Genomic DNA, 12,021 nt, shown 5'->3' with positions numbered 1-12,021 from the left:
ACACTTGCATCGTGGGCCTGCTTCTTTGGTGAGCAGCTCAAGGTCCTCTTGCAACTCCAGTGCCTCCGGCCTGTGGGTCATCTTTGAATTATTTGGGCTCCTCTGATTACCCAGGGCCTGCCCTGACTCCCGTACTCGTGGTGAGTCACCTGGACCTTGTTGGTCCCCACATTGCACCATCTTCGCTTTCCACATTGTTTGCAGTTACCAAGGCTTGTTGGTGTTCCTGACAGACACCGAACCCTCAGCTTTCGACATCCGGTGTGGGACAGCTCGTGAACGGCTCCTGGTCTTCCACAGCATTGCCTGGTCCTCACAGCTGCAGCTCCAACATCACCGTCAACTCTCCTGCATCACCCAACATCGGTGGGCATTAGTCTTCCGTGCCTTCCCGCCCCCTCCCCCATCCGCACCTGAAATAGAGACCTTGCTCACGGACTCACCAGTGGGCGCGGGACTGCGAGTCCCAGCAGGCGGAGCGCCGTAGTCACCAGGCGTACCTGCGACTCTTCCCCCCCCCTCCCCCATCCGCACCTGAAAACGGCTCGCGCCCCCCGCTTCGCGGGAGCCGCTCGCAGCCGTTAGTGGAGAGCGTTGATACTTGGCGTCCTGAGGAGGAGAACCCTCTACCCTGTTCATTTACGGATTACTGCTGCTGTTGCTGTTGGGGAAATAGAGACCTTGCTCACGGACTCACCAGTGGGCGCGGGACTGCGAGTCCCAGCAGGCGGAGCGCCGTAGTCACCAGGCGTACCTGCGACTCTTCCCGCCCCCTCCCCCATCCGCACCTGAAAACGGCTCGCGGCCCCCGCTTCGCGGGAGCCGCTCGCAGCCGTTAGTGGAGAGCGTTGATACTTGGCGTCCTGAGGAGGAGAACCCTCTACCCTGTTTATTTACGGATTACTGCTGCTGTTGCTGTTGGGGAAATAGAGACCTTGCTCACGGACTCACCAGCGGGCGCGGGACTGCGAGTCCCAGCAGGCGGAGCGCCGTAGTCACCAGGCGCACCTGCGACTCTTCCCGCCCCCTCCCCCTTTCTGTATATAGGTCAGCTGTACCCGCGCACGCGCGCGGGCGTACGCTGGGCTAAGCCCGGGCAAAGGGCGGGCCGTTTGAGGCCGTTCGAGAACGGTAGAGACCGGGCCGGGCTTCCCCCCTAACGCCCTGTCTCTCCGGTAATGCACACTGTTTAGCTGGTTGCCCCGAAGCAGGACGTCACAACATCATGGCCAGTAGGGAAACCAGAAGCAAGGCTACTTCCACGATTTCAGGTACTCTGGACAATTTTCTTCTTAGAGGTAACTCTGTAACCAATAAGGGTACTACAGTGCCTGACAAATTAATTCTGGAGGGTGTAGAAAACTCCTGTCTATCCTCGCGTGGGATATCAACAAATACCAGTACACCGCTTATGCTTGATGCAACCCACTTATCCCTAATTGACAGTATTGATCAAACAATAGAGTCTGTTCTACAACAGCTAAGGACAACGTCATCTTCGCTAAGGGATAGAGACACATCACGCATTATTAGTGATGTAGAGCTCTCCCCTGTTGCAGAGCATGTACTGTCCGGGGATCAGGGTGAGGTTGATAACCTGTCGGAGCATACGAGGCACAGAGAGGATCCCGTAATGAAAAGGAAAAGATCCAGAAAGCCTAAGGGTGCCAAAAGGGCCAAAACTGATCCCGTTCCACCCACTCTGGAGGAAAATCCGGGTGTACCTGACACTCTAAGTATGGGAAAGGACAGGGTAATGTTAAGCGTTCCATCCATCGCATCTACACCTGTGCTCACTCAGCCATTTATTTTTGGTGGGACTAGCGCTAACGCTACAGAACTCCTCATTGCTTCAATCACTCCTGTCTTCAAAAGCTTCCTGGATCCTCTTCTCTCCAAACTGGACTCAATAGATTCGAGACTATCAGTGATTGAGAGATCAAGAGTGGGCAATGGAGGACAGTTGGGGATAGGAGTAAGTCCAGATGGAATGCACGAGGATGGTGCTGGAGTTTCAGCTTCATATCTAATGCCGGCCACCACGGTTCATGTTCCAATATGTGCTAAAACTCCCACCGGGGAAAATAGTAACAACAGTATAGTTTCCGTGCCTCTAACCGCACCTGTACCACTACCCAGGTTAGTGCCCCCGATTCCACCCCCTAGGAGGTCGAAGCAACCAGCTTCGGCCAGTCTACCCACCCTGGGGAGACCAACAAATGCATCAGCCCACAGCTCTAACCATCAGGATAGCCCCAAAACCAGACGCAAGGTGATTAACCTGCCCCCTGAGGCGGCGGTTTATACTGTGATATTGATGGGGGTCCCAGAACTGGCCAGCGGCGTAATGGAGTCCTATGACTCTCTACGCAATAAGGTAATTAGGTGGTTAAACATCCAAAGGCTTTTACCACCCAACCTAAAAGGAGAGGTTTTGATGATTAGAAGGGTCCCGTGGGTTGGGTACACTGTTAAGACAAGTGCGGGGGATTGTATAATCGTCAGTTTCAAGAGCCCCCAGGTCGTTACCTATATTTGTAATTGGCTCGGTAACACATGCAACACATCCATCGAATTGGTCCCTCTCTCATATTTCTATCCTAATACTTGCACGCCATCTATGAGGAGTGACGAAGGCTGGACACGGGTGGGTTTTGCTGTGGACGGGTCAAGATATAGGCCCAGGTACAACACTCATTCTGCCACTGTAAACTATGTACATCCAAACAGATTCAACTGCCTTGATGAAGTCGATTGACTCCGAAGGGGTTTCTCCCCACAACTCCACCAAGTCATCGTAACTGAATCTGTAGGAGAGCGGATGGGAATTGGACTGACTGACACCACTAACAGAGTATTGGATTTATTCCATGGTGTTAGTCTGAAACCTCCTAGCTTTAGGGGCCCAGCAGAAACTCCACCCTTGAGTCAAATGGGCAGTACTCCAACTATCCAGGCCCCTTGTGTCTCAAACACAACCTCTACTGCCCAACCTATCAAGGAAATACAAGAACGGCTGCCAGTACCTCCATTTATGGGTATTGCACTTGAAACAACTGAGGGGCCCCCTTTCAAACCTATCACTGAAACCCTGAAGGTCCTCTCCTGGAATGTGGCAGGTATTGCAAACAAAATACACACAGCAGACTGGGATCTTCTATTAGGTACCAGTGATATCTGTCTCTTCCAGGAGACGTGGGCAAGGGACCCAATGAGTAGAGCGGGTTTCGCAGTCTTTGAAATCCAGGCTAGGTGGAGTGGAAGGGGGAGACCTTCGGGGGGTCTGGCGATTTGGGTAGCTAGTCACATCAGATGTATTGCGGAAAACGTCCCCACGTTCTCGCAGGACATCCAGTGTGTACTACTTAGATGGCCTAATGCAGCGAAATTGGCCATTGTAAACGTATACTCTCGTCCAGTCAGTGTAGCCAAGGAATCGCCCACTCTGGAAGATCTCTCGTCCTTTCGGGGCTCTCTACCAAGTAACCATAAAATTGTGATGGGTGGAGATTTTAACTGTCACTTTGAACCCCTGGAAGGTCTAAAAGAGGGCGCCCTCACTACTGAGGACGACTTTTGGGGTGTCCCACCATGTTCATCCCCCCACCCTAAATCTTGGTCTCCACTTGCGGTCCAAATCATGTCCCTCACTTTAAACTATGCACTGAGGGCTTGTAATGGTCGGACTCTGTCAGACAGCCCCTCATCGTGTACCTTCAATAGAAAGGACCACGAATCGAGGCTGGATTACATCTTTGTCGACATTGGCTTATGGTCCAAGGTCCAGGATTTTAGAGTATCCCCCAGAACAGATAGCGACCACAATCTACTTCTATTAGATCTGAAACACCCTGCCCCCGTTGCTGAGTCATTACCTAACAATCCCAATGATGACCCAGGGAATCTGGCCCTTAGTTCTAATAAGAGAAGGGTAAAATGGGGGAAAATAATTAATAGAGAGGAAAATATTAGTAAAATCTTTGATATAGTACTCCCGAAGTTTGTAGAACTAGATGAACTTATTAACCAGCCCAGATCCCCAGATTTTAGCGACAAACTGGGAAATATCCATGCAAATCTAGTGGGATCACTAGCAGAGGTTTTCTACCCAGTGGCAGTTCCACGGCGCAAACAAACCCGAACTTCAACCTGGTATAACTCTTCCTGTAAAAAGGCTAAGATAGAGCTAATTGCCACAATTAAAGCAGGTTCAGGCAAGGGCACGGTCGCCAAACTTAGGCGCGACTATAAGGAAGCCATGGCTTTGGCAAAGAGGGAGTGGGACTGGAATCATTGGCAGGATCTCTCCTCTGCATTAGAGACCAGGGACTCGAAAAAATGTTGGTCCCTGGTAAATAATGGCACGGGAGAAGTTAAAGCTGCAGTGGAGCCTAATATTGCACCATCTGCCTGGGAAGTCCACTATGGCAAACTGTATCAGGATATCGAACAGTCCGCCTATGAAGTGGTCACTGATGATATACCCATCCCTGCAGACGGTTTGGAATTTACTCTCGGCGAGGTGGTTAGTGCAGTAGAGAGACTGGCAATGGGGAAGGCCCCGGGATTGGACCGATTGCCCGGTGACCTCTTTAGACAATACCCTGAGATCTGGGGCCCTTACCCCCTTATTCTTTTTAATGCCATCTTGGGAGGTATGGAGATCCCCTGTACTTAGCTGGGAGCTGAGATAGTGCCAATTTACAAAAAGGGTTCGCCTCTTCTCCCAGCCAATTACAGGCCGATCAGCCTCATAGACGTTCCCCAAAAACTCTTCTCTCGTCTCCTCCTGGACCATCTCCTTGATTGGATGGAGGCAAATGAAATCTTGAGTACCCTCCAGGCTGGCTTCAGAAAAAACACGTCCACCATGGACCAGATCTTCCGCCTCGTCCTCCTATATTGGAAAACGGTGAGGATTGAGGGGGGAGGCTGTACATGGTGTTCGTGGATCTGAGGTCAGCCTTTGACTTGGTCCCACGTAAAAAATTATGGGAGGTCCTAAAGGAGTTGGGTGTCCCAACCCAACTGCTGCACGCCATAATTAGACCCCACGACGGTAATTATGCGCAGGTCAGGTGCGGGAGGGACGGAGCGCTGTCATTAAGGTTTCCTGTTCTCAGAGGGGTAAGGCAGGGTTGTGTCCTGGCGCCAGCCCTGTTTTGCCTCTTCCTCAACAGCGTTATATCTCACCTTGATGATGTTAAAGACAACGACGCCCCACTTTTGGCAGGCAGGAGGGTGCCAGACATCATGTTTGCCGACGACACCCTCCTGCTTTCCAAATCCCCAATGGGGATTCAAAGGATTCTGGATGGATTTGGTCTTTTCTGTAGAGAACACGGTCTAGAGATCAACACAGAGAAGACCAAGTTCATGATCTTTAATCCATCCCCAAAAACCAGACCTAATCCCACTCTGGGAAGAGCTAGCCTGGAAAGGGTTACAACCTTTCAATATATGGGGGTAACACTTCATGAGAATTTATCCTGGGACCCCCAAATAACAAGATCCCGGCTAAAGCTGTCCCAATTATCCGGTGCAATTTTGAAGGTTGTAAATACTTCAACCTTCAAACCTATAAGTCCGGCACTGGAAATTTACAAAACGCAAGCCAAAGCGGCCGCAACCTATGGCAGTGAGCTATGGGGGTATAGAGCAGGTCCAGATCTCGTCAGAGTGGAGAATAACTTCCTCAGACATCTTCTGGCCCTCCCCCGTGGCACACCCCTGCTTCCCCTAAGACTGGATGTGGGTTTACCCTCCATCGCTGCTGAATTGGAGTCCAAGCCATTAAGATTCTGGCATAGGCTCTGGTCCACTAGTGAGCTTGCACACTTCAGGAATGATCTTACCCATGTAATGGACCTGAACCAGCGAGATAGAATTCCTTGGCTGTCTTTTGTCAAAAATGAACTGTATCGTTTAAAACTGCCTGAGCTTTGGGAGGCTCCAGAATTAGGCTGCCAAAGGCTTTCTCGTAAACGACTAGTTCAAATTCACAAGGATAAAACCCTAGATCTCCTCCGGACTGCAACTAATAACGGCACCCTAACCGAACGTTTTCTGCAATCCAAAAACTCATATGAATTTGAAGGTTTTATGGACATTATCTTCCCCATTGTAGCCAGGAAATTGTTTATTCAGTGGAGGCTGGGCACTCCTTCACCTGTAAATGGCTACAGCGGGACGATAAAATCTGTCCAGGTTGTAACTCCCACGATGAGGATGAAACCCATCTTTTTTTCTTTTGTCCTGCATACCAGAGACCAAGGAAACACTGGCTGGTCCCCCTATGTAGGAATTTGGGGTTCAGGAGTCATATGTATGCATACAGAATATTAAGAACTAGTACCATGCCCCACATAGTCTTTTCAGTGGCGAAATTTATCATGGCTATGTGGCAGATTAGGAAAAAATTGTTAAATGCACAAATGCCAAAAACATGAATTTGTATTTATATTTATGGACTGTGCTTTCTAATCATGTCATGAAATGTTCCTCCCAACTATATATGTTATTCAAATCTTCATCATGTCTGGAACAACATGGAAATAATGTTATGCAATGTTTTTATAATTTTAATCTCTTTTAAATATGCTTGTAAATGTAATATGCAATGCATCCTTTATGGTCTAAAAGGCCGAAATAAAGAATTTTTGGATTGGATAAATACACTGTGTGGTTCTTTTTCACTTAATGTGTATGAATACAATTATGTTCTGGTAAAACAAGCTGCTTTGCACTCATTCTGGACTGTGGTAAATAAATAAATAATACCTCTCTTTTTGAATGCATAAATGAATAACAGATAGCTCAATAAATAAGAGTCAAGATTCGAGGTAGTAGGAGTTTTGCAGGTTTAATACAGCATAAGGACAGGAACAGGACCACCTGCACAGGAATAGGATGGCAAGCCCTGGCAGCGCTGCCGGGGTCAGGATCTGGAATGGCTAGCGTGGTATTTAATAACAGATACATGAGCATATATACATAACGCAAACACATAGCATTACATTGCAATAGGCGTAGCAGTGGGTGGAGCAATAGGCGTGACGCGTAGCAGTCGCGAAAGATAAGGGTGAAAAGAGGTGTAACAGGGCGTATACATAGACATGTGATGCAAACGTAACAGAATATGTCATGAATGGGGTGGAAACCATGGAGGGGGCTACCTAAGGAGCCGGGACCTCTAACCTGATGGTGCGCGCAAACTGGCAATGACGTGTTACTAGGAGAAGCTGGGGGCTATGAACTCTGTGCTAGGAGCAGAGACTGAAGTCTGGAGAGTCAGGGCGACATGTACCTAAGTAGTATCTAGTATCTGATGTTTAGAGAACATGTTGATGGAATCCAAAAGTTATCGGGGTAAAGGCGAACAGACTCTAAGACTGGAGCATGCATTATTCTACATGTAGTGCGTGATGAAGAATATTAAATGACCATTAAATGCAGTATTTCTCTTACATGGAGACGTAGAGGCTAGACAATGACGGAAACTATTGATGCGATTCAGTAGCTTTAGGAATGCAGAGAAGGAGGGCTGTACTGATAACTCGAATCATAACATACTCTTGGCAGACTCAGAGGCAGAGCCAGGCTGAACCGGGCACTGCGAGGCAGGAAGTAAGTGAAGGGTCGAGGATACAGGTGGGGGCTGTATCGCTCCTCAGCGAGGCTTCAGGAGACAGGAGCTGAAATCTGGTGTCCGGGCCCTTTTGAGGCCTAGAAACGGGGACTTTACAATGCATTAACGTGCACACTGAGAAACGTGGCAACGTAGCTTTACATAGGCCTGATATTCGTAGTATTCACGAGAACTGGAAACTGGTATACTGGAGGTGGACACAACTGTAATTGCGTCTTTAATCAAACATGGGGAATACATGTGCATATTAATCATGCACATATAACATATGATGGAGGACGCGTAGGGACACAGAACATGGCAAAATTTACTTTTCCACATTCCCTCCTTGTCACTACGTTTCCTTCAGGAAACATCAATATTCATGATACCATCTATCACTTCATACAGTATCATTTGGTCGTCTCGAATTTTCTGGGAACGGGTTTTAGAACGGGGCTTGGGACTAGGAATACAAGAGGTAGCACAGATGCCGCAAATTGCAGGGCCACATTGTATACAGAGGCAGCAGCTGAATATGATCGCTACTGCAATACCTAGAAAGGACAAGACTTTCCATCCCCAAGCGGAAATTATAGTCCAGAACCAACCGGACCATGTCCAGGTGCCTGGATCTTGGTGTAACAGATGGGCAATTTTATGGAGTCTGGTTATAGCTGAATAAACAGACGGCGCGTTATTTGGAATGAAAATGCAGCAACTAGATCCGATGACTCTACAGGCCCCGCCCCTATCGGCCAATATGACGTCAAGGACGAGACGATTCTGGAGCACGACAATTCTCATAAAGGATTGTTCTTCTGTGGAAAAGTAAATTTTGCCATGTTCTGTGTCCCTACGCGTCCTCCATCATATGTTATATGTGCATGATTAATATGCACATGTATTCCCCATGTTTGATTAAAGACGCAATTACAGTTGTGTCCACCTCCAGTATACCAGTTTCCAGTTCTCGTGAATACTACGAATATCAGGCCTATGTAAAGCTACGTTGCCACGTTTCTCAGTGTGCACGTTAATGCATTGTAAAGTCCCCGTTTCTAGGCCTCAAAAGGGCCCGGACACCAGATTTCAGCTCCTGTCTCCTGAAGCCTCGCTGAGGAGCGATACAGCCCCCACCTGTATCCTCGACCCTTCACTTACTTCCTGCCTCGCAGTGCCCGGTTCAGCCTGGCTCTGCCTCTGAGTCTGCCAAGAGTATGTTATGATTCGAGTTATCAGTACAGCCCTCCTTCTCTGCATTCCTAAAGCTACTGAATCGCATCAATAGTTTCCGTCATTGTCTAGCCTCTACGTCTCCATGTAAGAGAAATACTGCATTTAATGGTCATTTAATATTCTTCATCACGCACTACATGTAGAATAATGCATGCTCCAGTCTTAGAGTCTGTTCGCCTTTACCCCGATAACTTTTGGATTCCATCAACATGTTCTCTAAACATCAGATACTAGATACTACTTAGGTACATGTCGCCCTGACTCTCCAGACTTCAGTCTCTGCTCCTAGCACAGAGTTCATAGCCCCCAGCTTCTCCTAGTAACACGTCATTGCCAGTTTGCGCGCACCATCAGGTTAGAGGTCCCGGCTCCTTAGGTAGCCCCCTCCATGGTTTCCACCCCATTCATGACATATTCTGTTACGTTTGCATCACATGTCTATGTATACGCCCTGTTACACCTCTTTTCACCCTTATCTTTCGCGACTGCTACGCGTCACGCCTATTGCTCCACCCACTGCTACGCCTATTGCAATGTAATGCTATGTGTTTGCGTTATGTATATATGCTCATGTATCTGTTATTAAATACCACGCTAGCCATTCCAGATCCTGACCCCGGCAGCGCTGCCAGGGCTTGCCATCCTATTCCTGTGCAGGTGGTCCTGTTCCTGTCCTTATGCTGTATTAAACCTGCAAAACTCCTACTACCTCGAATCTTGACTCTTATTTATTGAGCTATCTGTTATTCATTTATGCATTCAAAAAGAGAGGTATTATTTATTTATTTACCACATAATGGCGCCCGAACAGGGACTTGCCCTTTCCCCACGCGCCGGTGAAGCCACGCCGGCCCCCTGACCCTCTGCAGCCGTGACGGAACCATACCGTGCACGTGCAGATATTTCTGCTTCAAGTATCCCTCAGGCCCACGGAGGAGACGGAGGAGGCGGTCCAGCATCCAGACGAGGCGGTGGAGGAACGCGGCGAGTCCCGACCAGAGCCCAAGCCGAGAGTCCAAGGTCCGAGGTATCTGGAGGTCCACCCGTAACTGAAGTCCGAAGTTCGTCGTCCGTCGTCGTAGCAGTCCAGTCCAGTCCGAGGCCTTCCGTTCATGCTGCCCGGTGAGTACCGTTACTGGGGTGGTATCTAGACAGGGTCAATTTAATTGACTCTGGTCCGTGGGTTGGTGGTACACAGACCCACAAACGAAGTGTCCACTTCGGTGGATGCGGGTCCTGACGTGTCTCTTTATGAGACCGGTAAGTTTCGTACTGTTTCAGCATTGCATCTAGTTTCTGTTCTAGTCAGTTCTGTTCTCGAGAAAATTCATGTATTCTGTGTTCCGTATTCCAGGTAGTATTCTGTTCGAACTGTTATTCTAAATGTTCTTCATGTATTTTGATGTCGTGGTATGAGTGTGAAGTAGTTATCGTGTTTATTATGTATTGTATTGTGTCCAGATTATAGTTCAGTCATGCCACTCTTTTCAAAACTGCGTCAGTTGAGAACTAGAAAAGGTCTGCTAGAAGCAGCAGTTCCTGTCCCGCCTAGGGACAGTCCAGGTCATTTCATGTATCAGAAGCATGGCATAAGTGCCATATTATATCTAGATTTATGGGTAGAGTATACCAAAGAGATAGAGGAAAAATATAGATGGCCCGTATCAGGCACATGGGATGCCGAGTGCATCATGAGAGTAGAAGAAGCATTATGGAAAAAGAAAGCCAGACAGTCACAGAAAGATGCCATCGAGTTATGGCGCAAAGAATCTCATAAAAGAACCGAAAAAGAAATCAGAAAGTCAGAATTAAGTAGAGAATCCTTGGAACGAGCCCAAGAAAGGGAATTAATCGAGATTGGTGAACGAGTTAAAACCGAACAGTCAGACAGACAGAGGCATGCTCTTATTAAGGGTATGTATCCTCTTCTTGCCGAGGGCTTGCCAAAAGCGACCCCGGAGGCATCCAGTAACTTTCCGCCACCATTAGTTCCGACCAAGCTACGTCACAAACCGACCGCAGCTGATATTTTCATCTCGTCCTATTTGGACGACACAGTCCCAGAATATGCAAATCCTGTTACTACTCCGCCAGTCCCTGTAAATCAGGCACTTCCCGCTCCTCCAGACACCGGAGTACCTGTTACGGTACCCCCGGTCCAGCCCGCCATACAAGTCCAGTCTGCATTTCCATTTCCCACTCTGCCAGGACGAAGAGCATCAGTAGACGACTCTAGTTTAGGGGCCACAGGGGGAGGTCCTCCTCAAACCCCGCCGCCACACAAGCGTTTAACGTTAGTCGAATTACATGCTCAAGCGTCACAGCGTACGCCCAGATATCAGTCTGTTGCAGAAATAAGGAAAGCCCTTAATGAATGCGGCTATGATCCAGTCCCAGGCGAGGATAATATGGTTTTATATTCATTACGCGTAAGAAAGGTGGCCGAGTATCTAGTCACCCTACCGAATATGAAAGAAGATCTAGACAGAATATATCGTTTCATCCGTACAGGGGATGATCCAGAAAGCATTGGCGAAGTCATGTCTCAAAGGAAAGCCGAGATCCAGCTCATGATACTAAAGTTTTTGATTAATTGTTTAATAAGAGAACAAGATTACCCGTCCAAAGATCAAGCCGAAATGAGAACCCTGACAAAGTGGAGTGATAATATAGCCGAGGGTAAGCACAAGACCATCAGTGCTATGGAAAGTATGTACAAGAAAATCCGTAAAGAAATAATAAAGTTACACGAACAGCGTAAAGCAGCACAAGTAAGCGAGAAAGAAAGTAACTCTGATACTGAAGAGGTAGACGACGAGAATCCCGCCAGAATAGCGTATGTAGGAAAATCTAGATTTCCAGATCGCCATTTACGCCTAGAACACAAGTCAACTTTCCATCATCCAGCACCAGAACAAGGTTCTCTAGAACAAGTGTTTCAAGCTACCGATCACATTCTGAAATCACAAATCGGTTACAGTGAGTTAAGTACTATGCATGAACAAGAACTAGCCCGATCAGCAGTCCGATGGATTACTGATTCTACCACTTTTCCAGACGAAATAGTGGCACAAATGTTTCTGAAACTGCCCCCAGCCGAGCAGCGACTGGTGGGTATGTATATGATCCAGCACCTCATTACATTGTATGAGGGT

The sequence above is a fragment of the Lissotriton helveticus genome, chromosome 11, assembly GCF_964261635.1.
Source record: "Lissotriton helveticus chromosome 11, aLisHel1.1, whole genome shotgun sequence".
Lineage (NCBI taxonomy): Eukaryota > Metazoa > Chordata > Amphibia > Caudata > Salamandridae > Lissotriton > Lissotriton helveticus.
This window is presented reverse-complemented; position numbering follows the sequence as displayed.